The sequence below is a fragment of the Aotus nancymaae genome, unplaced genomic scaffold (assembly GCF_030222135.1).
Source record: "Aotus nancymaae isolate 86718 unplaced genomic scaffold, 86718_ANA_hifiasm-v0.15.2.pri h1tg000011l, whole genome shotgun sequence".
In the NCBI taxonomy this organism is placed as follows: Eukaryota; Metazoa; Chordata; class Mammalia; order Primates; family Aotidae; genus Aotus; species Aotus nancymaae.
The window spans coordinates 20,833,453-20,861,386 of record NW_026988422.1 but is presented as its reverse complement, the minus strand read 5'-3'; the positions used below and the strand labels follow the sequence as shown (position 1 = coordinate 20,861,386).

Below are 27,934 nucleotides of genomic sequence, written 5' to 3'. Positions count from 1 at the left end.
GGTGGAGGTTGTGGTGAGTTGAGATTGCACCATTGCACTCCAGCCTGGGCAGCAAGAGCGAAACTCCATCTCAAAATAAATAAATACATAAATAATAAAATAAAATAAAGTAAATTAATATATCCTTTCTGGAGGGCAGTTTGGAAGCATTTCAGAAATTCTACTTCTAGGACTTTAAGTAAAAAAAATTAAGGATATGCCCACAAACTTAGATATACATGACTATTTATAAGAATTTTAATCCTAAAACTAATAACAACAGTGGTGTCTAAATAGTGTTTTCTTGTGCCACACATTACATTTATTTAATCTTCTTAACAATCCTATGGTATTCACACAGTAAGATTACAAATGATGATGATGTAGAACATTTTACATTGAAATAAATTGATAATAGTGCAAATAGCACATCTCAAAGGAGTTTGTGCAGTGTATTTTTAGAAATTGACTGCAACAAAATCTAGATAACTTGTGAGAATATTCTTTAGAATATTTAGTAAATTAAAATCCTGTTATTCAAATAAATTTTTTTTGCTGTCTTTATTTTCTAATTTTTCTACAGTAAGCATGTATTTTTTAAAAACGCCCTCTGATTTTATAAAATAATTCATTTCTGGATGCTTATAAACAGTAGATTCCCCAAGCATCATCATCTTCTTTCTTTCTTTCTTTTTTTTTCCCCAAGCGTCTTTAAAATAGAGATTTAAATTGTTACTAATGGAATTCTGAGCAACTCTTGGTCAGCACACAAAATAGAAATTGAAATGTCCTTGTACAGTCTTTGATTTCTGCCAATTTCATGGGATTTTTTTGATGTTAGAAATGGAAAGAGTAGAAAGTTAAGCTTAAGCATCCAAAGTTTGAAGCCTGACAACAGAAAAGTGACAGTCTTTTAAATGTTTATTTGTGGTTGTTGACAGTGAAGCTTTACCATAAATAAACAGGTGGACAGATAGACAAACTGACTGACTTGCTGCATTTTCAGGGTGTTGTAATCAGGTATTTTCTTTTTCCCAATTGAAACTTAGTAACTCGTATTTATTGTTTCACCTTTCTAAGCATTGATTTCTTTCAAATCATCTGAATCTTTCTATCCCAAGGTTTTCTTTTTCTTTTCTTTCTTTTTTTCTTTCTTTCTTTCTTTTTTTTTGAAGCAGACCTTGCTCTGTCACCCAGGCTGGAGTGAAGTGGCACGATCAGGGCTCTCTGTGTTCTTGACCTCCCAGGCCCCCAAGGGATCCTTCTACCTCAGCCTTCCAAGTAGCTGAGATCGCTGGTGTGTGCCACTGTGTCTGGCTAATTTTTTCATTTTTGTAGAGATGGGTCTCCCTATGTTGCCCAGGTTGTTCTTGACCTCCTGGGCTCAAGTGATTCTCCTGCCTCTGCTCCCTAAGTGTTGGGATTACAGGGATGAGTCCACTGTACCTTGCCAAGACTTTCTGTCTTGCTCCTGCCATTTTCAAGAATTGAAAAAAATTCATTCCCAGATTGCTGCTAATGTATCTCATCTATCTAGGTCTAATATCTGTGTTAGTTTAATATAGTATTGTCTTTAAGACCTTGTTAAAATGTTTTTCTTAGGCCTTCTTTTACAACTTTTTAAAAAAATTGGCAGCTGTTCCCCTTGACCCTGCACTTTCCATTTCCCTTCTGTGCTATATTTTTCCTTCTAACACTTTTCACCTTATAATGTGTAATAGATTTTGTTTATCTGTGTCTATTCTCTCCTCTCTCTTTCTGCTTTTAAGATGTAAGCAACATTAATGCGGGGATTTTTGTTTTTGTCTAGTTCATTGTATATTTCCAGAGTGCAGGGTAATGCCTTGCACATAACAAGATTTCATTAAATTATTTTTTTGAATAAATGAATAATGGGCACTCAGTATTTGTGGAATGATTGGATGTTCTATTTGGTTGATGAAAGTGAAATTTATTCTAAGTGTTTATAGGAAGAAGGTTAGCGTTCTATAGCTGTTCTATAGTATGGCTGTTTCACTGTAGGTCTAGTACTAGAGTTAAATTTATAGGCAGGTTGGAATTTCAAAACTTTGCTCCCTGGTACATGGTATGTGCTTATTAAATATTGCTAAATGAATGTCAAAAGAAGCTAATAAAATGAATGGGATTGAGGAGAACCTAGCTTGCTGTGAGATTCTGGCCTAATTGGCGTGGCCTTTTGGATGAGGGAGTTGGACTAAGATTTCAGAGCTCTCTTACTAACTTTAAGATTCACCCCAGGGACTTTGTGTTTGTAAGTATATTCCTTTAGAATTTGGAAGTTGTGAAAAAGTGAATTGGATGAAACTTGCTGTAGGATTGCTTTTTTGGAATCAAAACTGTTGTTGAATGTTAATTAGCACCACAACTTTGTGTGAAGGCTTTTAGACTTGAGTGATAATGAGACTCATTATTAGAGAGACAGTGTGTGTTAGGTGTTCCAAAGCCTCAACATTTATTCATCCAGCACTTAAGGCCAACCATATGCTAGCATTCTGCTAGACTCCTAAAGATACAAAAGTCAAATAGGGCAGTAATGAAGAGAAGAAGATAAAAATGTTCCAGAGTGCTGCTTTTTGAGGCTTGGGGTTTCCCAAAAGGCAGGGGAATTTGTTTTATTATTTTTGGTTTTGATTTAATTTAAATTAAAAGTGAATATGAGCTGTTAACTATTGAGAATATGTTTAATCAGAATATAATTTTAATATCAATTTGCTATTGAGTAAGTATGTATGTCTTTTTAAAGGAATTAGCATTTATTATTATATCTTAATTATTGACATGCATTATTCTTTTTATTTTTTTTGGAGCCAGAGTCTTGCTCTGCTGCTCAGGCTGAAATGCAGTGGCATGATCTTGGCTCACTGCAACCTCTGCCTCCTGGGTTCAAGCAATTTTCCTTCCTCAGCCTCCTGAGTAGCTGGGACTACAGGCGCACGCTGCCATGCAGGCCAATTTTTGTATTTTTAGTAGAGACAGGGTTTCGCTGTGTTGCGCAGGCTGGTCTTGAACTCCTGAACTCAGATAATCTGCACGCTTTGGCCTCCCAAAGTGCTAGGATTACAGGCATGAACCACCCTTCCCGGCTGCATTATTCTTTTAACATACTCCTCATAATAATACTGAGGGACAGGCATTATTACCTGTATTTTACAAATAAGAAAATTGAGTTTAGAGAAGTTAAGTGATTTTTAAGGTTTACAGCTTTTTAAGTTGTGAATTTCAAACCAGTTTTTTTTTTATACTAAAGTACATTAACAGCAAGACGTGCTAAAGATGACTGCATCTTGAGATTTAAGAATTTCTGTATATTTACTCTCAGGAGACTCTATTACTCCATCATTTAAGATTAGCAACTAATTGCCACTAGTGACATGTGACTCTTGAACCCTTGAAGGTTGGTTAGTTCAAATTGAGACTGGCTGTAAGAGTAAAATACACAACAGATTTTGAATATTTAGTTTGGAGGGGAAAAGCTCATTAATCAGTTTTATATTGATTATATACTGAAATGATATAATTTATATTATTTTTATGTAGTTAAATAAAATATAAACATTAAAAAGTACATTAACTTTTTGTGACACATCTCAAAGGAAGTTTATATAATTTTTTTTTCTTTTTCTGTAGATAATGATAAATGACAAGGTGTATTAAATTTGAAAGCTATGCTGTAACTGTTCCCCCCAAGTTGAATCTCTGGCTTTTTAACCAGAATATTTAAAAGTACCTTTTTCCTTTTTGAATAAGTAAAATATGCACTTTGAGAGACTGAGGTGAGTGGATCATGAGGTCAGGAGTTCAAGACCAGCCTGGCCTGATGGTGAAACCCTGCCTCTACTAAAAATACAAAAAAATGATAGTGTGTACCTGTAATCCCAGCTACTCGGGACGCTGAGGCAGAGAATTGCTGGGAGTTGGAGGTTGCAGTGAGCCAGGACCACACAACTGCACTCCAGCCTGGGAGACAGAATGAGACTCCATCTCAAAAAAAAAAAGAAAAATATGTTAATTGTAGAGAGAAATACAAGATTGGTGGAAAAGAAAAAAGAGAAAGAAGAAAAGATAGCTGGGAAAGGGAGAGAGAGATTTTGATTGATCCCCTGTTAATCCTTTGATGTAAAGGTGGTATTTAATATAATACAGTTTGGGCTTCCAACTCTGAGAATTGGAGTCAAATCTGGGATCTGCCATTTAACGGGTTAATGATTTGGTGTTTTCGTGGTTTTGGGGTAAGTTACTTATTCCAGTTTTGCAGCTGAGAGAACTGAGGTTTAGAGAGGTCAGCCTATGTCGTAGAGTTTTGAAGAGTAAATGTGATACGGCATATCTAAAATTTCTAGGCATATCCTAGTTTTTTGCACCTAGCTATACTGTCTTTTACTAAAATGAGTCAACAAAAATTATAACTGCTTAGCTTGAACTTTTAATATGTATCAGTATCTTTCTACAGAAATCACAACATTTAAAATTATCAAATAAATGAGAACTAATACACACAATGGAATGCTCTAATATATTCAGTATCCTCTTCTTGCTAGACATTTAATTATTTCCAGTTTTCATTTTTGCAATTATATGAAATGCATAGGTGAATATTGTTATAGAAAACTTTACCTGTGTTCTTATTTAATTAGGATAGAGTTGGTTGATTGAGGAGTATGTATACTTTAAAGATTTTTGATCCATTTTGCTGAATTACCTTCTAGAGGGGCTGAAACAATTCATGTTCCTAGTCATGTTTCTAGGATTTACATGTAATCCTAGAATTTATCTGGCCACCTGTTTTTCTACATATTTAAAAACATTGTTGATTTGACCACTTTTAATTTTTACATTGCTTCGATTACTTATAAGTTTGAAGGTTCTTTTTCTTTTTTTTTTTGGTTTTTAGACAGAGTCTTGCTCTTTTGCCCAGGCTAGACTGCAGTGGTGCGATCTTGGCTCACTACAGCCTCTGCCTCTTAGGTTCAAGCAATTCTTGTGCCTCAGCCTCCCAAGGAGCTGGGACCACAGGCGTGAGCCACCACGTCTGGCTAATTTTGTGTGTGTGTGTGTGTGTGTTTTTTAAGAAAAGACAGAGTTTCATCATGATGCCTAGGCTGGTCTTGCGCTCCTGGCCTCAAGTAACCTGCCTGCCTCGGTCTCCCAAAGTGCTGGGATTACAGGCATGAGGCACTGTGCCCGGCCACTGAAGGTTATTTTTCTACGTATTGGCCTCTTCTGTATTATGCTGTTTTCCCATTAGTGTTTCATGTCCTCATTCCCATTTTGGGGGTATTTGTCTTTAGTGATGTGAGAGAACTTTATATACATGAATGCTGTGAACCCATCAATGCATGCATACTGTAAATATTTTCTCTCCAAATTGTTATTTTTTTCTCATAATTTTGCTTATCTTTATTTTTGGATATATAGAAGTTTAAGATATTTATGTCAATTCATCTGTCACTCTTCTGGCTTTGGAGTCATGCTCAGATAAACTTGTTCTTCCTCAAACTATAAATTGGCAGTTTTTAAACTTCTTGCTCTCAGGACTCCTTTGTAGTCTTAAAAACTATTGAGAACCTCTGGTCAGGCATGGTGACTCATGCCTGTAATTCCAGCACTTTGGGAGGCCAAGGTTGGGGGGAATCACTTGAGGTGAGGAGTTCGAGACCAACCTGGCCAACATGGTAAAACCCCATCTCTACTAAAAATACAAAAATTAGCCAGCTGTGGTGGTGCATGCCTGTAATCCCAGCTACATGGAAGGCTGAAGCAGAAGAATCACTTGAACTTGGGAGGTGGAGGTTGCGGTGATCCAAGACCGCACTATTGCAACTCCAGCCTGGGCAACAGATCGAGACTCAAAAAACAAAACTATTGAGAATCTCAAAGACTTTTGTTTATGGGGGTGACATCTGTAGATATTTGCCTTATAAATTAAAAGAGACATTTAGAAAATACTACCTTATTAAGTTATAGTAAGCCATTTACATGTTAACATTTTTAATGAAAAGTATATTTTCCAGAATAACAATTACCAAGAAATTTTTAATTTTTGTCAGTCTTTTGCTTAATAGAAAATATCTGGATTCTATATTTGCCTCTGCATTTAATGTGTTGCAATATCACACGATATGTAGCCTTTGGAAAAGTTGATTGTATGATCAGGAGAGAATGAGAATTAAAAAGGCAAATGATATTATTATGAAAATGGATTTGGCTTTGTGGGCTTCTGAGTGGGTTCAAAGATCCCAAGAGTACAGTTTGAGAGCCACTGATACACATAATCACTTACATATTTTCCTTTTGTATTTTTATGGCTGAGTTTAAATTCAGAATAAATTCTAGTATACATTTTCTAATTTCTCCCCTCTCCTGCCCAACCTCTCCAGTTGGCTAGTATCCTTTGTTGAAAGATTTATTTTCATGTGAATAATTGACTGACTAGGGTGAAACAGTAGATATATCTGCCTTTTCCCAGTTCTTACTGGGAAGCTAACTATTCATTGAAAACAGTAGTCTTCACAGTCTTTACTTAATGTTGTATCTTTATTTTGGTATATTCCATTATTTTCTTGATGTATCCCCCCCTCCCAGTTTCAAAACAAATCGCCCTAAAATCTTAAAGATTTTTCATTCGTACCAATTGTGGCATTTTGCTGTAAATATTGTTTCCTCCCTGATTCAGAAAGTGATTTAAAATGTACATAGAAACATAAACCAAAAAAGAGTATTTTGTCACTTTGAATATGTAAAGTGATATTGATATTTTATTACTGCTATACTATGATGGAGTACATCATAGGTTATGGAGGTTATTTCAGTATTGAAAAATGGTCGGAAGTTAACTATACATAAATTCCTGCATTATTGTTAATAAATTACATTCTTTTTGACATGTTGCTTAGCTTCTTGGCACCCTTTACTCACTGGACTTTTATTGACAACTGTGTGTGTGCCAAAATACAGTTAGATAAAAAGAACAAGACACAATTTTTTTCTAACTCTGCAGGTTGTAGAGAAATACATATGTTCTATGATAAGTACTGTAGCGACAAACAATTAAGAATATTATGGGAGAGCCCAGGCAAGATGTTATTAAGTGATGGAGGAATGATGTAAAGGGAATTGATTTGAAAAGATTAAGGTTGTACAATCTTCCTTCAGTAGTTGATTATTTCTTTAGGTATCTTGAGTCCAAGAGAGAGAGAGAGGAAGAATCAAGAATTACTCCCAGCTATTTGTCTTGAAAGACTAGGTGGATACCAGTGTTTATCAAAATGTGAAATAAGCCCTACTTCCAACAAAACAGAACTCCTTACACGTACTACGCTTTCCAAGATGCTGTGTTGTTGCTTTTCAAGATGAGTTCAATTGTGGGCATGTTAGTTTGAGGGGCCCAGGGTAGAGGAAATTTGTGGAAGTCATTTGGAGAGCTGTCAGACTTGTGTGAGCTGACGAGCAGTGTAGCCATTAAGTAGGTGAATGGAGGTTAAGATAATCCTTTGAGAATTTTTAGCAGGAGAAGAGAAGATGGTCAGAGACCCTCTGATAATTGAGGGACAAGTAAAGGAAAGTAAATTCAGCTAAACGTAGACAGAGAAGAAAAACAGAAGGGTCAGATTGTGTTGAAGGCAACTGACTAGTTCAAAGAAAGAAGAAGGATAGGGGAGAGGGGAATCTGAAATGTTAAATCCTGCCTAAAGGACGAATAAAATCTGAAAAGTGTTTATTAGATTTAGGTATAAGAAGGCATTGATGACTCTGGAAAAAGCAACTAAACTGGGAAGTTAGATATAGAAGCTGGAGAAGTTGAGGATTAGAGGTGAGAAAGTGGAAGATAGTGAATATTGACTACTGTGTGAGAAGTTTGCCTATGAGGTTGTAGAGTACAGGTTAAAAGTGAGCAGGCAGGGATTTGAAAGTGTTAATATTCTAAGGAAGGAGAGGGAGAGGAGGGAATGAGGGATTGAACTAAGAAGGCAAAATACCACCATCTTGAACTTTCTAAAGAAATATTTTTCGTGCCTTTTGTTTGCTCTTTTTGTAAAAATTGTTCTAAGTTTTTAGATAATGCTTAATATCTTTTTTGATACCTTTATGATACTTCAGCTACCATGAATATCAGTTATTGTACTGTCCTATTAAAGAATACATTAATAGAAACAGCCTCGTTCTAAAATACAACAGTTTAGAGCTGTATTAATTTGTTTTCATGCTGCTGATAAAGACATAACCAAGACTGGGTAATTTATTCAGGAAAAAGATTTAATGTTCTCAGAGTTCCACATGGCTGAGAGGCCTCACAATCATGGCGGAAGGCAAGGAGGAGCATGGATGGCAGCAGGCAAAGAGAGAGTTTGTGCAGGGAAACTTCCCCCTTATAAAACTATCAGATCTCTTGAGACTTATTCACTATCACAAGAACAGCACGGGGAAGATGTGCCCCGGTGATTCAACATGGGTCCCTCCCACAACACATAGGAATTGTGGCAGTTACAATTCAAGATGAGATTTGGCCCACCCAAATCATTCAAGGGCCACTTAATACAATTATATAGTAGCTTTTTAATAGCCAGTTTTATAATTTCCTTGTCTGTGCACATGTGTTTTGCCCACTAACTCATTAATGTGGTTGGTCCTAGGAATAGTAGCCCCTATTACTACAAATGTGCTGAGTAACTGTGAATGGGAAATCCATATTACCAAATTGTTAGAATTGTTCTTTGAATGAAATTACTGAATTTAATCAGTAGATTGTAAGGAAGATCTGGGAATTACATCCATAAAGTGTACTCTGTGATATATATAGTTTTCTTCTTTTTGAGACGGAGTCTCACTCTTACCTAGGATGGGAGTGTAGTGGTGTGATCTCGGCTCTCTACAACCTCTGCCTCCTGGGTTCAAGCGATTCTTCTGCTTCAGCCTCCAGAGTAGCTGGGGTTGCAGGCGCCCACCACCACGTCCGGCTAATATTTGTATTTTTAGTAGAGACGACGTTTCACCATGTTGGCCAGGCTGGTCTGGAACTCCTGACCTCGTGATCCACCTGCCTTGGCCTTCCAAAGTGCTGGGATTACAGGTGTGAGCCACCACTCCCAGCCTGTAGTTTTCTCCTGCTGTTTTACTTAGAATGCAGAGCTCTATAGTAAAGCTCCGTAGTTAGACTGCTTTAGAATCCCAGCTCTAACACTTAACAAACTCTGGCCTTGAACAAATGACTTACCTAAAAACTTTCTTCATCTTTAAGTTGGCGATAATAGTTGTACCTATTTCACATGGCTGTTGAGGTTAAATGATGTAATGCATGAAAAACACAGCTTGGTACAAAGTAGGTACTTATTCAGTAAACATTAGCTGTTAATAATTATTTTCTCCCTGCTTCCAGGATTTTGATTTTCTAAGCTTGATGTTTTTGGAAGTCCTCTTTTTTTTTTTTTTTTTTGAGACAGAGTTTCGCTCTTGTTACCCAGGCTGGAGTGCAATGGCGCGATCTCGGCTCACCACAACCTCCGCCTCCTGGGTTCAGGCAATTCTCCTGCCTCAGCCTCCTGAGTAGCTGGGATTACAGGCACACGCCACCATGCCCAGCTAATTTTTTTGTATCTTTAGTAGAGACGGGGCTTCGCCATGTTGACCAGAATGGTCTCGATCTCTTGACCTCGTGATCCACCCGCCTCGGCCTCCCAAAGTGCTGGGATTACAGGCTTGAGCCACTGCGCCCGGCTGGAAGTCCTCTTGATTAGAGAGATGTTACTATATTTGAAAAGGAAATATATTTAAGTAGAGTCATATTGCAGATTTTGTGTGTCTGAGAGGGCAATGGGAACTTGCAGCATATATAAACAAGTAGATTTTTTTTCTGAGGTAGGTTTGTGCATTGTTAACAGTGGTTTAGGGAAGGTTAATGTATTTAAAAATGACAGATAAAGAATAACCTAGAATTACCAATGGGATATTTTACTTGTCGGGGTGGGGATAGGGGTTGCTGTGGACTAGTTATTTTAGGACAGGAAATTAACATAACCTGGTGAGGCTCATGAATCTTTCAGGCTTAGGGTATCAGAACTACTGGGTAACCTGTAATTTAACCCAGGGCAGTATTTGGAGGGCAGGAAATTAGGGTTTGTGCCTGTTCTGAGAAAGCCTATATTCACCTTTTGATGACACTTGCACTCTTAAAAGACAAGAGGATGAAATTATCTAAGACATTTGATAACCATCAATTTAGTCATTATTTTCTTCCTTCTGTCAAATAAATTGTACTATTCTGTTAAACATTTTTGAGCCCTGTTGAAAATTTGCACCTTTTTTGTATAGTAAAACATTAATGGATGGAAAATCGTGTTTTCTAGGGTATCCCTCTTTATTGAACTTCTCTAACACCCACAGATCCCCTTTATAAAGAAGAGGCACATTTAGTATGTTTAAAAATAGTAAACTATTTCTTTCTGTGAATTTCTCTGGATGTGTTAATGGTGTTTAAAGTTTAATGCTGCTAAACCCACACAGGAATTTTCACTGGTTTTAAATGCCACAAAAACAGCTTTTACTTTTATTGATAGCTGGTTTAGTAAAAAGACCTTGTTGTTAAATTCAGGAATGATTTAACAAATTATTAAAGGTTTCATTGCTTTTTTCAAAAGTACTTCCTATTTACAAGTCTCTCCATATCTACAATCATACCAAACTACTCATATCTTTTCTTTTGAGACGGAGTTTCTTTCACTCTTGCCCAGGCTGGAGTACAGTGGCATGTTCTCAGCTCACTGCGACCTCGGTCTCTTGGGTTCAAGCAATTCTGGTGCCTCAGCCTCCTGAGTAGCTGGGATTACAGATGCTTGCCACCACGCCTGGCTAATTTTTGTATTTTTAGTAGAGACGGAGTTTTGCCATGTTGGCCAAGGCCAGTCTCAAAGTCCTGACCTCAGGTAATCCACCCGCCTCAGCCTCCCAAAGTGCTGGAATCACAGGCATGAGCCAGCGCGCCTGACCTAGTATAGTGCTTTTTATAATTAATTGTGTACTTAAAAAAAATACCTTTATTCATGATAAAGTAAATTTACTCTACTGAGTGGCTGTGCTCTATCTTTAACACCTATTTTATCTGTATTTCCTTCAGGGTTAACAGCTTCCCTACAGAGTACAAATTATGTTACCTAATGAAATAGTTGAGCTGTGCCCCATTCTAGTTAAGAAAACCATCCTTTTGCCTGTTTTGATCTGATTAAAATTTTCGGACTTTCTTTCGGTCTCTGGTGTCTTATAAGCCGGCCTATTTAGTTTCATGTTCCAGTGTTCTGTTCGCTTGCTTGCCTACTGATTTTTCTCCATCATTAAACCACCACAAAAAATGAAATTGATAGGCCTAACAGCAACAAAAAAAGCATTTTAAAGTGTAAAGATTAGTGGCATTTAGTACATTCAGTGTCCAGCAGTCACGTTTTTCAAGTTTCAATACATTTTTATCATCTCTCAAAAGAAAACTCTGTGCCCATTAAGCTGTAACTCTCCATGCCCTCCTCTTCCAAGCCCTTGGTAACCACCAATCTGCGTTCTGTAACTATGAATTTACCTGTTCGGGGCTATTGCTGTCTCTCTCTCTCTTTTTTTTTTTTTTGGTATTTTTAGTAGAGACAGGAATTTCACTGTGTTGGCCAGGCTGGTCTCGAGCTTCTGACCTCATGATCCACCTACCTCGGCCTCCCAAAGTGCTAGGATTACAAGTGTGAGCCACCACGCCCGGCCTGCTCTCTCTCTTTTTTTTAACCTCTGTGCATCTGTTTTTGAGAGTGTCCCAAATCCTGTTAGACCTGGTGTTTGGCCCACTAATTTCTTCCCACAATGATTGTATCCTAAATTAAACCCGTGGTTTAATTTAGCTGCAGTGACCCTTAACACTTCACTCAAACTGCTCTTCTGTCTCTCGGATTGTTTCCTCAGTCTTGTCTACAGAGGACTTCTCTACTTCTCCAGCTACCTACCCATTTAAATGTTTATATTTTGACCTCAGCTGTTTGTTCTTACTCTCCTACCTTCCTTCTCCACCAGTGATCTGGTTTATGAAAAACTAGATATTAATATTACTTCTTTGACCAGATCTAGTCTTTTAACCTAGGTCTTTTCAGAATCCTAGACCTGCAGGAATTACCAACTACAGGTTCCACAGCTACTTTAAACTGAACATGTCAGGGCCGGGCGCGGTGGCTCATGCCTGTAATCCCAGCACTTTGGGAGGCCGAGGCGGGTGGATCACGAGGTCAAGAGATCGAGACCATCCTGGTCAACATGGTGAAACTCCGTCTCTACTAAAAATACAAAAAATTAGCTGGGCACGGTGGCGCGCGCCTGTAATCCCAGCTGCTCAGGAGGCTGAGGCAGGAGAATTGCCTGAACCCAGGAGGTGGAGGTTGTGGTGAGCCGAGATTGCGCCATTGCACTCCAGCCTGGGTAACAAGAGTGAAACTCCATGTCAAAAAAAAAAAAAAAAAAAAAAAAAGAACATGTCAAAACTGAACTAATTTTCTCTCCTCACCCTTTCTCCTTCCCTAAACAAAATGAAACCTCTCTATTGTCCTCCTCCTTCTCCTCTTGGTACAGTGGCACCAATATCGATAGACATCCCCGGCTTCCTTCCCAGGAGCCAAAGTTGTTTCCTCTTTACGCTTAGTTCTCTACCTGTAGTCATTCTTCAAGTCTACCCCCTAAATATCTTTGGAATCTATTCCTCTTCATTTATTAGAGCCTTCACTTTAAGACCTTATTCTTTGCCTAGACCAGAGGTTCACAAACTGTAGCCTGTAAAGCCAAATACGGCCAGCTGTCTGTCTTTGTAAATCAAGTTTTATTAGAACGCAACTGCTGAGGTTTAGATATGGTTTGTCTGTCTCCACTAAAACTTGTTTTGATCACCAATGTGGCAGTGTTAAGAGATGAGGCCTGCTGGGCGATGTTTTGTTTAATGTGGGGTGGATCCCTCAGGAATGGCTTTGTGCCTTTTTGTGGTGGTGAGTGGAGTTCTTGCTCTGGTGGTGCTAGATTAGTTCTCATGGGAATGGGTTAGTTCTGAGAGAATGGATTGTTAGAAAGCCAGGATGCCCCTAGATTTTTTTCTCTTCACATTTGTCCACTTCCCCTTTGAGCTTCTTTGTCATTTTATGATGCAACATGAAAGCCCTCTCCAGAAGCCAGGGCCCTGCCCTTGAATTTCCTAGTTCATAGAACTGTGAGCTGAATAAACCTCTTCTTTATAAATTACCCAATCGCCTGTATTCTGTCATAGCACTACAAAATGGATTAAGGTAGCTGTCTTGCTCATTAGTTTACATATTCATTGTCTTGCTGTTTTTATGCTACAAAGGCAGAATTACGTAGTTGTGATAGAGACTATGGCCTGCAAAGCCTGAAGTGTTTACTGTCTGACCTTTTACAGAAAAGGTTTGCCTATTCTTGGGCTGTTACTGATTTTCTGTCTCCAGCCTTGTCTACTCTTCTGTCCTACCCCAGGTAAACATTCAGAAATCTGATCGTATATCCCCCAATGTGAATCTTTTATTTACTATTCATTCCTTACAGAATAAAGTTTAAGTCCTTTATCCTGGTATAAGATCTCTGGCTACCTTTCTGGGTTTATCTTCTGTTCAGAAGGCATATTGATTTGTCTCTGGCATATGCTTTTGCCTCTGGCTTAAATGTTCTCTCTTTTCTTTTTGGTCAACTTATCTGTCTCAAAATCTAGCACAGATGTTATATTCCTAGGAAGTTTTCTGACATTCCAGATTTTTCTTTCTCTTGCTTCCTTCATACCCTCTACAGCTTTTGTTGTATTTAACACTGTGCAGCTTTTATCCGTTTGACAGTATTCTCTTTGTAAATTTTAAAACCACCTAGGCCAGGCCTGGAGCCACATTCACTGAATACTCCTTCAAGAAGTGTTTGTTGACTGAATAAATGGATTGCTTTTGTGTTAGACTCTTCCTAACTAGTTTGTCAGAACAGGAATTATGTCTCAAATAATTTTCACATTCTCTGATTGTATCTAGGGAAATGCTAGATTCATAGTAGATACAGATATTGGTTAAATTGTTGATTTGAATTGTCATGTAGATAAAGTGAAGAGACACAAAGATTCCTTTTGGAAGGATCGGACATTCATCAAATTGAGACTGTGTAGCTAAACCCATTAAAAAGGAACTCGATTTGCCTTAACTACTAACTTTTCCCCTTGGCATACATAGGCAATTTTTCCCTTTTCTGTACTTGGGAATGTGATTGACTTTCATTGAATATTTTGTGTCATTGGTTAGGCAGCATATGATCTGTTTTATATAGTGCAAGGATTAAGTAACAATTTAGATGGAATGTGGTAAATTGCCGCATTAATGTAGGGCAGACTAAAAGTACTGTTAGTGTGGGTATAAATGGGTGCAGAAATGGAGTGTTATCAATGATACTGGTTATTAGCATCTATACCTTTTCTTAACTGGGTTAATTTGCCTTTTGTGGTACCTGGGTACCAATTCTGGTAGGATTCCTAGTAGCAGCAGTAATAAATACCTATCTAGTGCATTTTCTTGGTGCCAACTATTGTTCTAAGCACAATACATAAATTAACTCGTTTAATCTTCATAACAACCTATGAGATAAGATTCTATTATCCCTACCTAACAGATGAGGAGCCTGAGGCACAGGGAACTGAAAGAAATAAACTTGGCTAAAGTAATACAGCTAGTAAGTGGCAGAGCCAGTATTTAACCCAGCCTGTCTGGCTCCAGAGTTCATGTTCTTAGTGACTATGCTAGACTTTGTAAGGGTCATGGAACAATTTGAATGCACATTTCTTGCATTCCTTTTGTTCTCTTCTGACAGAAACTCTGAAATTTTGGTTCAGTGGAGGAAATGAGGAAATACTAAATGGTTAAAGGTAGGTTTATTTTTAAAAGACATTTATATCACATTTTATATTTATCACAATTAGTTGTAGGACTCCTTTTTAGCATCATTCTGTTTTTATCTTTTCCTATAAGTTGAGGTAACAGTTTGGTTTTATTTTACCTTAACTTGTCTGTATCCTGTTGTTGGTGCTTACTAAATGATTGACTTTAATGGTTCTAGACGTTGTAATTTTATTTCGCTGTGAAGATACATAGTTCATATATTTGAAAGTATATTAACAATTGTGGCAGTCAAGAGGAAATCATCATTAGAGCTGGGCAACATTGATATTCCAGGTGTTGCTTTTAGCAGACTTAAAAAAAACACTTACAGGTGTAACATACACAGCAGATTACATAAAGCTTAAGTGTACTGCTTAGTGAATACAACCCCCAGATCAAGTTAAGTATAGAATATCGTCATCATTATTCCAGAAGGCTTTCGTGTGTCCTCTCCCAGTCAATAAATACCCTACCACTTATGTTGCTTTATTTTTAAAAGATTGTATTTATTACCATTTGACATATATTAGTTTGTCTTCCCTACTGGAGTGTAAACTTGGTTTTACTTATTATTCTGTTCCATTGCTCAGCATAGTGCCTGACATATAGTTAATGTTCAGCAACTATTTGCTGTATAAATTAATTGGAAAACACTTGATTATTTGTTATGTACCATATTCTACAGTACACAGGTGCTATTGTGTAGTAGTTGCTTGAGGATAGATCATACATTTTAGTTTTCTAGGATGAGGCTTTTGACATTTAGTGTGATACTTATAAGAAAATTGACTTCTCCTGGCATTGGGTTTAATGTGTGTTGATCTTTGCTTATGTGAATGTTAGGGAATATGAGAAAGTTGCTACCAGAGAGAGATAATGATAGCCTATCTATTGGATTGCCTTCTTGAGAGTATCTGATTCCTTGTAGTTATCTCACATTCTTAACTTACACTCTCTGTCTTTTTGACTACCTCAAAACAGTTGCAAAAGGCGAAATTCTCTTGATCTTATGGAGAGAGAATTGTGATACGAAAGATATTATTTAATCATTAATTTATTTATAAGACAGTTTGGCTGTCACGTTAGCTGAAGATAATGATAATTGCCTATCTTGAAAAGGTTTAAGATAAATAAAGGAATCTGTGCTTTAGAATTCATTTTAGTTCAGACTTAGGTTCAAGTAGAAAAGAAACTAAATTTTTAGCTGATAGTGACTCTGGTGTTCTGATTCATGTTCCTGTCTGTCAGATTTAACTCTCATTTTACATTTGAGGAAACTGGAGTGCAAAGAAGTAATGTGATGGTCTAGTCTAAAATTAAATTTTAGGTTGGGTGTGGTGACTCACGCCTATAATCCCTGCACTTTGGGAGGCCGAGGTGAGTAGGAGTTTGAGAACAGCCTGGTCAACAAGGTGAAACCCAGTCTCTACTAAAAATACAAAAAACTTGGCCGAGCGCGGTGGCTCAAGCCTGTAATCCCAGCACTTTGGGAGGCCGAGGCGGGTGGATCACGAGGTCAAGAGATCGAGACCATCCTGGTCAACATGGTGAAACCCCGTCTCTATTAATACAAAAAATTAGCTGGGCATGGTGGCGCGTGCATGTAATCCCAGCTGCTCAGGAGGCTGAGGCAGGAGAATTGCCTGAACCCAGGAGGCAGAGGTTGCTGTGAGCCGAGATCGCGCCATTGCACTCCAGCCTGGGTAATGAGCGAAACTCCGTCTCAAAAAAAAAAATATAAAAAACTTAGCCGGGCATAGTGGCACATGCCTGTAGTCCCAGCTAACTCAGGTGGCTGAGACATCAGAATCATTTGAACCCAGGAGGCGGAGGTTGCAGTGAGCCAAGATCACACCACTGCACTCCAGCCTGGGCAGACAGTGAGACTCTGTCTCAAAATAAATAAATGAATAAATAAGTATATAAAATTTTAATAATGAATAAACTTTCCAAGTGATACACACTCTAGTGGCTTAGAACTATTGTGCTGTCATGCCTTGTTCTTACTTTTTTAAAAAAGAAATAGACTGTTCCTTAAAGCAGTTTTAGGTTTACATAATAAGTGAACAGAAAATAGAGAGTGTGCCTATATAATCCCTTACTCCTACCATATTTCTCCTGTTATTAACATCTTGCATTGGTGTGGTACATTTTTCCCTGTTATTAACATCTTGCATTCCTATGGTACATTTGTTACAATTGATGAAATAATATTGATATTAAATTATTAACTAAAGTATATAATTTACTGTTCATAATTTCCATTAGGGCCCACACTGTTTATTGCATAGTTTTGTGGGTGTTGACAAATGCATAATGTCATGTATTCATGATTACAGTATTATGCAGAATAGTTTTACCGCCCCCAAAATTTCATCATCCACCTATTTAGCTACCCTCTCATCCCCCTCTTCCCATCCCCTGGCCACCACTGAACTTTTTACTGTCTCTATAGTTTTGTCTTTTTCAGAATATCCTGTAGTTGGAATAATATAATATGTAGCCTTTTTAAACATGGTTCTTTCACTTAGCAATATATTTAATAGTCCTTCATGTCTTTTTCTGGCTGGATGCCTCATTTCTTTTTGTCCCTGAATAATACCTCATTGTATGGATGTACCACAATTTTTTAAACTGTTTACCTATTGAAAGACATCTTGGTTGCCTCTACTTTTGAGCAAATATGAGTAAAACTGTTATAAACATTTGTGTTCACTTTTTTGTGTAGACATACGTTTTCAACTCACTTGTGTAAATATCTATGAAATTGATTGCTGGTTTGTATGGTTAGACTACATTTAGCTTTGTAGGAAACTGCTGAGGTGTCTTCCAAAATGGCTGTACCATTTTGCATTTCTGCAGGCAAGGAGTTGAAGTTCCTGTTGTTCCGTATCCTTACCAGCTTTTGGTTGTGTTAGTGTTTGGGATTTTAGCTATTCTGTTCTAGTAGATGTATAATGGTATGTCATTGTTTTGATTTGCAATTCCCTAATGACATATGATGTTGAGCATCTTTTCATATGCATATTTGCTACCTGTATGTCTTGTTTTGTGAGGTATCAGATTTTTTGCACACTTTTTAATTCAGTTGTTTTATTATTGAGTTTTAAGAGTTCTTTGTATATTTTGGATACTAGCCCGTTATCAGATATGTGTATTGCAAATATTTTCTCCCAGTCTGTGGCTTGTCTTTTCATTCTGTTTCATAGTGTCTTTCTTTCACAGAGCAGCAGTATTTATTTATTTAGAGATGGAGTCTTGTGCTGTCACCTGTGCTGGAGTGCAATGGCATGATCTTGGCTCACTGCAACCCCTGCCTCCCAGGTTCAAGCGATTCTCTTGCCTCAGTTTCCCGAGTAGCTGGGATTACAGGCACCTACCACTGTGCCTGGCTAACTTTTGTATTTTTAGTAGAGATGGGGTTTCACCATGTTGGCCAGGCTGGTCTCAAACTCCTGACCTCGTGATCCACCCGCCTCAGCCTCACAAAGTGCTGGGATTACAGCCATGAGTCACCGTGCCTGGCCTAGAAGTTTTTAAATTTTAATGAAGCCCAGCTTTTCAATTTTTTTTTTCCCGTGGGCTGTACTTTCGGTGTTGTATCTAAAAAGTCATCATCAAACCAAAGCTTCCTTAGATTTTTCCTGTTATCTTTTAGAAATTTTAGTTTTGCATTTTACTTTAGGTCTATGATGCAGTTTGAGCTAATTTTTTTTTATTTTTTTGAGACGGAGTTTCACTCTGGTCACCCAGGCTGGAGTGCAATGGCGCGATCTCGGCTCACCGCAACCTCCGCCTCCTGGGTTCAGGCAGTTCTCCTGCCTCAGCCTCCTGAGTAGCTGGGATTACAGGCACGCGCCACTGTGCCCAGCTAATTTTTTGTATTTTTAGTAGAGACGGGGTTTCACCATGTTATCCAGGATGGTCTCGATCTATTGACCTCGTGATCCACCCGCTTCGGCTTCCCAAAGTGCTGGGATTAACAGGCTTGAGCCACCGCGCCCGGCCCTGAGCTAATTTTTTAGTTAACTCTTGTGAGTTTTTGTGCATTTCAAGTTAATTTTTGTGTCAGTTGATGTCTTTATTTGCATGTAGATATTCACTTACTCTAGTACCATATTTCAGAAAAAGACTGTCATGCCTTTTTGATGTGCTCTTTCAATGATGCACGTTTTTTTGAGACAGGGTCTCACTCTCTTGCCTAGGTTGGATGCAGTGGCTTGATCACAGCTGACTGTAGCCTCGACCTCCTGGGCTCAATCAGTCCTGCCATCTCAGCCTCTCGAGTAGCTGGTATCACAGGTGGGCACCAGAGTTTCACCATGTTGCCTAGGCTGGTCTTGAACTCCTGGCTTCAAGCCAGCCCATGCACCTTGGCCTCCCAAAGCACTGGGATTACAGGCATGAACCGCCATGCCTGGCCTCATTGGCAAACTTTTGAGGGTAAATTATGATAAGTAAAATTGAAGAAGAAACCTGAGATTGTCATAATTAATAATTTGACTTCATATTATGCCTTTAAAAATAGCTTAGGAGGAAGTAACATGTTGAGTAAAAGCCTGGGCTCTGGAATAAATTCTGAATTTGCCATTTACTTGCTGTGACATTGGATGAGTTACTGAACTGTGCCTCAGTTTCCTTGTACATAAATGTATTCTTAGGTTAAATGAACAATATTTAATATAAAATGTTTAGTACAGTATCTTGCATATGTTATAGCAATGGAAGGTAATTAGTAATAAAGACTTCTTTAGATGTTTTATATATTTTTTACTCATTAGTTTCTGTTATTTTATTTTTTATAGTGTATTACAGGAAAATATAATAGTGTTAACCTATGGACTGTTTCTGTAGTTATTGATGCCCTCTGGCAGAAGCAGATTTACATAGGGGAGTTTAATGACTGACTTAGAATAATCATCATAAAGAGCATAAAATGTAAAAAATTGAGTTCTAAATGCATGCTTATGTGCTCGGTATTTCCTAAAACCAATAAATACCATTAAATACCTCAAGACTATAAGGTTTGATGTGTAAGATGGTGAAAAGCAGCTATAGTGCTTTATTTTTATTTTTTATTTATTTGTGTTTTTGAGATAGGGTCTTTCCCTGTCACCCAGTCTGGAGTTCACTTTATAAAATATATTTCCTTCCTTTGCATATAATGTATTGTACACTGTCTGCTTGCTTATATATTTAGAATTGTTTCTTTTTAGATTTTGAGTTATCTCTCCAATAAGAATATGAGTTCTTTAGGATAATATGTCTTCAGTTTTTCAGTGTGTCACCATTTCTGGATGGAGAAGCTCAAGTTTCTTAATTGCTTAAGAAATTAAGCAATTTGGATAGTTGAATAAGCTATTACTTTTAAATTACTGCTTTATTTTATCTTGCCATTTGATTCTTCCTTCTAGAGTGGATAGAGGAACCATTTACAATATAATAAAGAAATGCATATTTGTTTTTAAAGTTATGACTAGAAGGCCAGGAGGATAAACAAGGGTCGTTTAGGGCAATACCCTGAGTGAGAGCAAAGTGGTTCTTTGTTTGGAAATATAAGGAGTATTTCTATACTTCTCTATATTGAGCATTTTTCTGTCTCTGTGTGTGTGTGTGTGTGTTTGTGTGTGTGTGTGTGTGTGTGTTGGAAAACAGGATATTGGGATGATAATTGTTTAATGCACTGATAGAAACTGCTGTTCTGCTGAGTTATCACAAACTTTGGGTTTTGTCAGTTAAAGCAAATTTGACTTTTAGGTTTTTATTTAACAGGTGTTGACATTAATTTTATTTCTATGTTTGGAAACTTGTAAATTTGTCTGACATTGTTTCTAAATCTTTTATTGTAGCATAATATTATTTTGATCTTTGTATATCCAACCTTTTTTTCTTAAAACTGCTAGATGATATAGTTTTGCCTTTTTTTTTTGAGACAGAGTCTCTGTTATATGTAAAATTTTATATTTGAGTGCTGCAAAAGAAGTAGCACTCAAATATAAATCCCCTCAGCAAGGCAATTTACTATAGAAGGATGCGGCTCACAGATGGAACAATGGTGATTGCACACCTGGACGAGGAAGAGGAAGGGGTACTTATTCCTGATGGAGGTCACTGCAACTGCTGTGTCGTTCCCTTGTTGACTAGGGTTAGACTGTACAGTCTAGTCTAATTCCGATTGGATATTTTAAAGGAAGCCAGGGGTATGAGCCAGAATGGTGGGGTGGGTAGTTTGGCGGGAAGGACAGTTACAGGCAGTTCAGAGCAGGTAACCAGGGATCAAAGCAGGTGACCAGAGAAGGTGGCCGGAATGAGTCAGGACAGAGCAGGGGACTGGGAACAGATGTGAACTACTGATTAGAACTGGGGAAAAGGTTGTTTGCTGGTACTATAAGGAAGTTAAACTTTAAAATGGAGAATTAAAGAATAAGAGATCTGAACATATTGACATACTGATTCTTTGAAGGAAAACTTGGGGTTCACTATGTCTAACAGTCTCTGTGGCCCAGGCTGGAGTGCAGTAGTGTGATCTTGACTCACCGCAACCTCCGCCTCCCAAGTTCAAGTGATTCTCCTGCCTCAGCCTCCCGTGTAGCTGGGATTTCAGGCGCCTGCCACAATGCCCAGCTAATTTTTGTATTTTTAGTAGAGACAGGGTTTTGCCATGTTGGCGAGGCTGGTCCATAAAAAAACCCAGGATTTTGTTTGGTAAGTTGTACTTCATAACAGTTTTAGTCATTTAGCACATCAGAGCACCAGTGAGCTTAACATTGTATAGACTATAGAGGTGTTAAAAAGTACATTCTATTCATGATAAAAATAATAAACTCGGAATAGAAGGAAACTTGCCTCATCCGATAACATCTATGAAAATACCCGGAGCTAATATCATGGTTAATGGTAAAATATTGGATGCCTTCTACCTAATATTAGGAGCAACATAAGGATGTCCTCTGCTGCCACTTCTATTTAACATTGTACTGGAATTTCTAGCCAGAGCAGTTAGGCGGGAAAAGAAGTAAAAGGCATCAGAGTGATAGGAAGAAGTACAGCTGTCTCTTTTTGCAGGTATACATAGAAACATCCTTAGAAATTTGGATTTTATTTTATATAGTATACTATATAAAATATACTATTTTTATATATTATATAATTTTTATACTATATAAGATAAAATCTCATATAGTATCAATGTTTAAAAATCAACTACGTTTCTGTGCAGTAGAAATAAGCAAACTGAAACTGAAATTAAGGAAACAGTTCCACTTATAATGCCATCTAAGGGAACAAAATACTTAAGAATAAATTTAACAGAAGTATAAAACGCATAATTTGGAAATTACTAAACATTGTTGAAAGGAATTAACGAATACCTAGAAAAAAGATGGACGTCCTATGTTCATGAATTGGAAGACTTAATATTGTTTGAATGATAGTGCTCTCCTATTTGATCTACAGATCCAGTGCTTTATCAGAATTCCAGTTGCCTTTTGCAGAAGGCAAAATTCCAATTGCCTTTTGCAGAAATTGATAAGCTGATCCTAAAATTCATATGAAAATACAAGGGATCCTCTATTAGTTTCCGAGAGTTGTAATAACAAAGTACTAAAACTAAGTGGCTTAAAACAACAGAAATTTTTCTCGTAGTTTAGAAGCTGGAGGTCCAAAGTCAAGGTGTCAGCAGGGCTGTGCTCGATCTGACTGCTCTAGGGAATTACCCCCCACTTGCCACTTTTAGTGTTTGCTAGCAATCCCTGGCATTTCTTGGTTTGTAGATCACTACAGTAACTTAGATTTCCTCTACCTCTGTGTCTTCATATTATCTTCTCTCTGTGTATGTTTGTCTGTGTGTCCAAAATTCTTTTTGTAAGGACACCAGTCATACTGGATTAGGGCCCATGAGAATGACCTCATTAAATTTTTTTTTTTTTTTTAAGATGGAGTCTCACTCTGTTGCCCAGGCTGGAGTGCAGTGGCATAATCTCGGCTCACTGCAGCCTCTACCTCCTGGGTTCAAGCAATTCTCCTGCCTCAGCCTCTCAAGTAGCTGGGATTACAGGCACGCCACCATGACCAGCTAATTTTTTTTTTTTTTTTTAAAGGATCAAGTCTTGCTCTTATCCCCCGTGCTAGAGTGTAGTGGCATGATGTTGGCTCACTGGTACCTCTGCCTCCCAGGTTCAAGCAATTTTCCTGTCTCAACCTCCCAAGTAGTTGGGATTACAGGCACTTGCCACCACGCCCGGCTAATTTTTGTATTTTTAGTAGAGACGGGGTTTCACCATGTTGGCCAGGCTGGTCTCGAACTCGTGACCTCAGGTCATCTGGCTGCCTCAGCCTCTTAAAGTGTTGGAATTACAGGTGTGAGCCATCTCTCCTGGCCCTCATTTTAATTTGATTACCTTTGTGAAGACCCTATTTCTAAATAAGGTCACATTCTGAGGTTCTTGAGGTTAGGGCTTTAACATATCTTTTTTGGGGTACCCAGTTCAACCCATGACAGTTTCTGAATAGCCCCTCAAAAATTGAAAAATAAAGAATAAAGTTAGAGTACCCACATTTCTCCTTTTGTTTTTTTATTTTTATTTTATTTTTTTGAGTGAACCAAGGATTTTATTTATTTATTTATTTACATTTCTCAATCTAAAAATTTACATCAGTCAAGACAGTGTGGCGCTTGGATATAGATTCACAGAGTATGATTGTTAGTCTAAAAATAAGCCCTTAAGTTTATGGTCAATTGGTTTTGACAAGGATACCAAGATAATTAAATGATGAAAGAATTTGTTTCCCCCACAAATGGTCTGGAACAGCTGCATATTTCCATGCAAAGGAATGAAGTTTAACTCTTACCTCACACCATCTACAAAAATTGTCTCAAAATTGATTAAAGACCTAAATACTAGATCTCAAATTATACAGCTCCTAAGAGAAAACATAGGAGTAAGTTTTCATGATCTGGGATAGGCAATGGCTTCTTAAATATGGTACCAAGCACACAAGCAACAAAATAAAAAAATGAATACATTGAACATTATAAAAAATAAAACCATTTGTGCTTCAAAACACCATCAAGAAAGAGAAAACACAGAAAGGGAAAAATACTTACAAATTATGTCTGATAAAGGACTTGTATCTAGAATACAAAAAGAACTCTTACAGTTCAATAATAAAAAGCCCAATTAAGAATCTGGCACATGTTCTGAATAGACAGAAACTATGTATATCTACTTTTACAAGGAAGATATAAATAATGATCGATAAGTGCATGTATTAGTCCATTTTCACACTGCTATGAAGAACTGCCTTAGCCTGGGTAATTTATGAAGACAAGAGGTTTAATTGACTAACAGTTCCAAAGGCTGTATAGGAAGCATGGGTGGGAGGCCTCAGCAAACTTAAAATCTTGGTGGAAGGTGAGAGGGGAAGCAAGCACGTCTTACCATGGCAGAGCAGGAGAGAGAGAGAGAGAGAGAGAGAGAGAGAGAGAGAGATCAAACAACTGGATCTCTTGAGAACTCACTATCACAAGAACAGTAAGGGGAAAGTCTGTCCCCATGATTCAGTTACCTCCTACCAGGCCCCTCCTCCAACACACATAGGGATTACAATTTGAAATGAGATTTGGATGGTGACACAGAGCCTAACCATATCAGTGCATGAAAAGATGCTCAATATCATTAGCCATCATGGGAATAAAAATCAAAACCACAAGATACCACTTCAGACTAGGATGGCTACAGTAAAAAAGTAAGGTTATAACCAATGTTTGTTAGGATATGAAGAAGTCAGAACCCTCATACACTGCTTTGGGAATGTAAAATGGTGCTGCTTTGGAAAACAATCTGGTAGTTCTCCAAATGCACATAGAGTTACCATATAATGTAGCAATTCCATGCCTAGGTATATATACCCATATGTTCATACATACGCATGTTCATAGCATTATTATTAATAGCCAAAAGAAGAAACAACCCAAACATCTATCAGTTGATGGAGACATCAAATATGATATTTCCATAAATGAAATATTACTGAGGAATCGAAAGAAGTGAACCAAAGCATACTACAACACAGATGAACCTGGAAAACATTCTAAGTCAAGCCCATCGCAAAAGACCATGTATTATACAATTCCACCTATATAAATGTCCAGAATAGGCAAATCTGTAGACAGAAAGCAAATTACTGTTTCCTTAGGGCTAGAATGGAAGGATTGGGGAATGACACCTAAGAGGTACAGAGTTTCTTTTTGGGTTTGATTGGGGTGATGGTTGCACAAGCCTGTGAAAGTACTAAAAATTGCTGAGTGTGCACTTTAGGTGGATGAATTATGTGTTATGTGAATTATAACTTAATGAAGCTACTTTAAAAAGTACATTCAATTATTGACCAGGTGCGGTGGCTCACGCTTGTAATTCTAGCACTTTGGGAGGCCGAGGCGGGTGGATCACAAGACCAGCCTGGCTAACATGGCAAAACCCCATCTCTACAAAAAGTACAGAAAAATTAGCTGGGTGGGGTGGTGGGCGCCTGTAATCCCAGCTATTCAGGAGGCTGAGGTAGGAGAATTGCTAGAACCCTGGGGGCGGAGGTTGCAGCAAGCCGAGATCACACCATTGCACTCCAGGCTGGGCAATAGAGTGAGACTCTGTCTCCAAGAAGAAAAAAAGTACATTCAGTTATTACAAGGATAAGGGACCCTGTGTTTTAGGGAAACATACATATTTGAATATTCAACTAACATGAGATGTTATAAAGTAGAAATATATATGCTACCAAATGGATGGTGTAGATCAGTGCTGTTCAGAAAGTATATTGCAAGCCACATATGTAATTACATTTTTCTAATAGCCACATTTTTATTTTTTAGAGAAGGGGTTTCACTATTTTGCCCTGGCTGGACTTGAACTTTTGGGCTCCAGCAATCTTCCTGCCTCAGTCTCCTGAGTAGCTGAGACTGTAGGAACATGCTACTGCTCTTGGCTTCTAATAGCCACTTCTTAAAAACTTGAAAGAAATGGACGAAATTAGTTTTAATATATTTCATTTACCCCGATATATAAAAATACTAACATTTCAATATGTAGTCCTTATAAGAATTGTTACTGAGATATTTTACATCCTTTAAGAAAAACTAAGTCCTTATAATCTGTTACGTATTTCAGAACGTTTCGATTCAAACTTGCCACTTTCAAGTGTTCAGTAGCCTTGTGTAGCGACTAGTGTATTGGACAACACAAGTAGAGACATTAAGTGTGAATCTGGAGGAAGGAGTGATCATTGTAGTCTGGAATGATTAGGAAAAGTCACAGAACTTCAGTTACTTTGCTCATTCATTCATTCGTTTACTGATTTCAGTCATTTACCCAACAAATATTTGAGCTGTATATAAAAAAACTGTATATAAAAAACTAGAGAAAAATGCAGATATGTCTTATCTCCTCATGGACAGTGCATTAAATAGCTAATTATACACTTACTTAGGGCTGGTTGCTTAAGAAGTAGTAGTGGAAAGAGTATAGGCTTAGATTATTCCCTGTGAAACACAGGATGATGATAACTGCATTGTGGGATTGGTGGGAGTAAGTAAAATCGATAGGTCGCATGCCTAACACTGTGCTTGTTTTAAGTGTTTTCTCCTTCTCTTCTCCTACTTTACCCTCTGTCCCCCTACCTCCTTGTTGAATACGTGAAGCGGGCCATGGGAAAAAGTCTTAGGAAGTGGCAGAGTCCTGGCTACACAAGGACTTGAATGAATTCTTACCCTCCTTTCTTATCCTCAACCTTCTTTCGCTACATGGCCCTGCTTCCTGGACGCAGATTCAGGTTTGTATTATTAGTATTAAAACCTATTAACCAATATTAAAGGAGTTTTGGCGGGCTAATTTAGGAATGTAATTAATGCTTTTTCTAGAGATTTTTATCTGTGTTTCATTCCACACAACTATTTTATTAAGGAGAATTTGAAATGCTATCTGCTAAATTATTTAGTGTTTGCCTCTTACTCAGGTAAGAATGTATTTTAGACATATTTCAAGAAGTGTTGAAATAAAAATTATTTTATAACTTTTTTGAAATTCTAGACCTACCATTAAATACTTAGTACTTTGGTCCATGTAATTTTTACATTGTAAGATATCTTGGAATTTTAACATACCCTTTTACAATAAGACTGTTAGGTCTAGTTACGTTATGTTTGATACAATAATAGATGAGTTTGTTAGGAACTGCTATTATAATGTATTGAACAGAGTCTGTTAGGAACAGTTATTATAGTGTATGGAACACTGGATTTAGATTGGGCAGATCTTGATTTTCCATTTGTTAGCTGTGTTTTGTTCACTGATTTTCTTATTTATTCAGAAGATATAGTTTGACTAATATGGTCAGGACATTATTTGTGTGTTTACTTATTTACAAACTGTGATTAAGTGCTTTGAAGGAAAAGAACTGGTTACTGTGAAAATAATAACAGGTAAAAACTACTTTAGATTGGATTGTCCTAAAGAAGGCATCTCTGAAGAAGCTATTTTTAAGCTGAGACATAAAGGATCAAAAGGAAAGGATTAGGGATGGGGGTGGTAAAAGAACATTGTAAGGAAAGGGAACATCACGTGAAAAATCTTGAGGTGGCAAAATGCTTTGTGTGTTCAATAAATTGAAAGAAGCCTAGTGTGACCGAAGGATTGTGAGCAAGGGAAGAATGGCATGGTATAAGAATGAAACTAGATCCTACAGGGTCTTGTAGAAGATGCTGAAGCTTTTAAGGAGTTTTAATCAGGGGAATGAGACACAAGTGTAACTCCAGAGTGGGATGTTGAATACAGGAGTCTGTAAAGGTTGAAAGAGTAGTCTGGTCTACAGAAATACATTTGAGAATCAACAGCTCTCAAATGATAATAATTTGGATAAATACCATGTATGTAAAGATCTGGGAATGCATAAAATAATCTGGGGAGAGTATAGAGACAGAAGATAGAAGAGAAAGGGAGCGTAGGACCAAGCCTAGAAGA

General features: G+C 37.6%; 1 protein-coding gene across 2 annotated transcripts in view; it reads left to right on the top strand.

Annotated features, from left to right (window-relative positions):
* Positions 1-27,934, top strand: part of GSK3B (glycogen synthase kinase 3 beta) — a 224,182-nt gene that overhangs the window by 31,569 nt on the left and 164,679 nt on the right. The gene's annotated exons all lie outside the window — the stretch shown is intronic.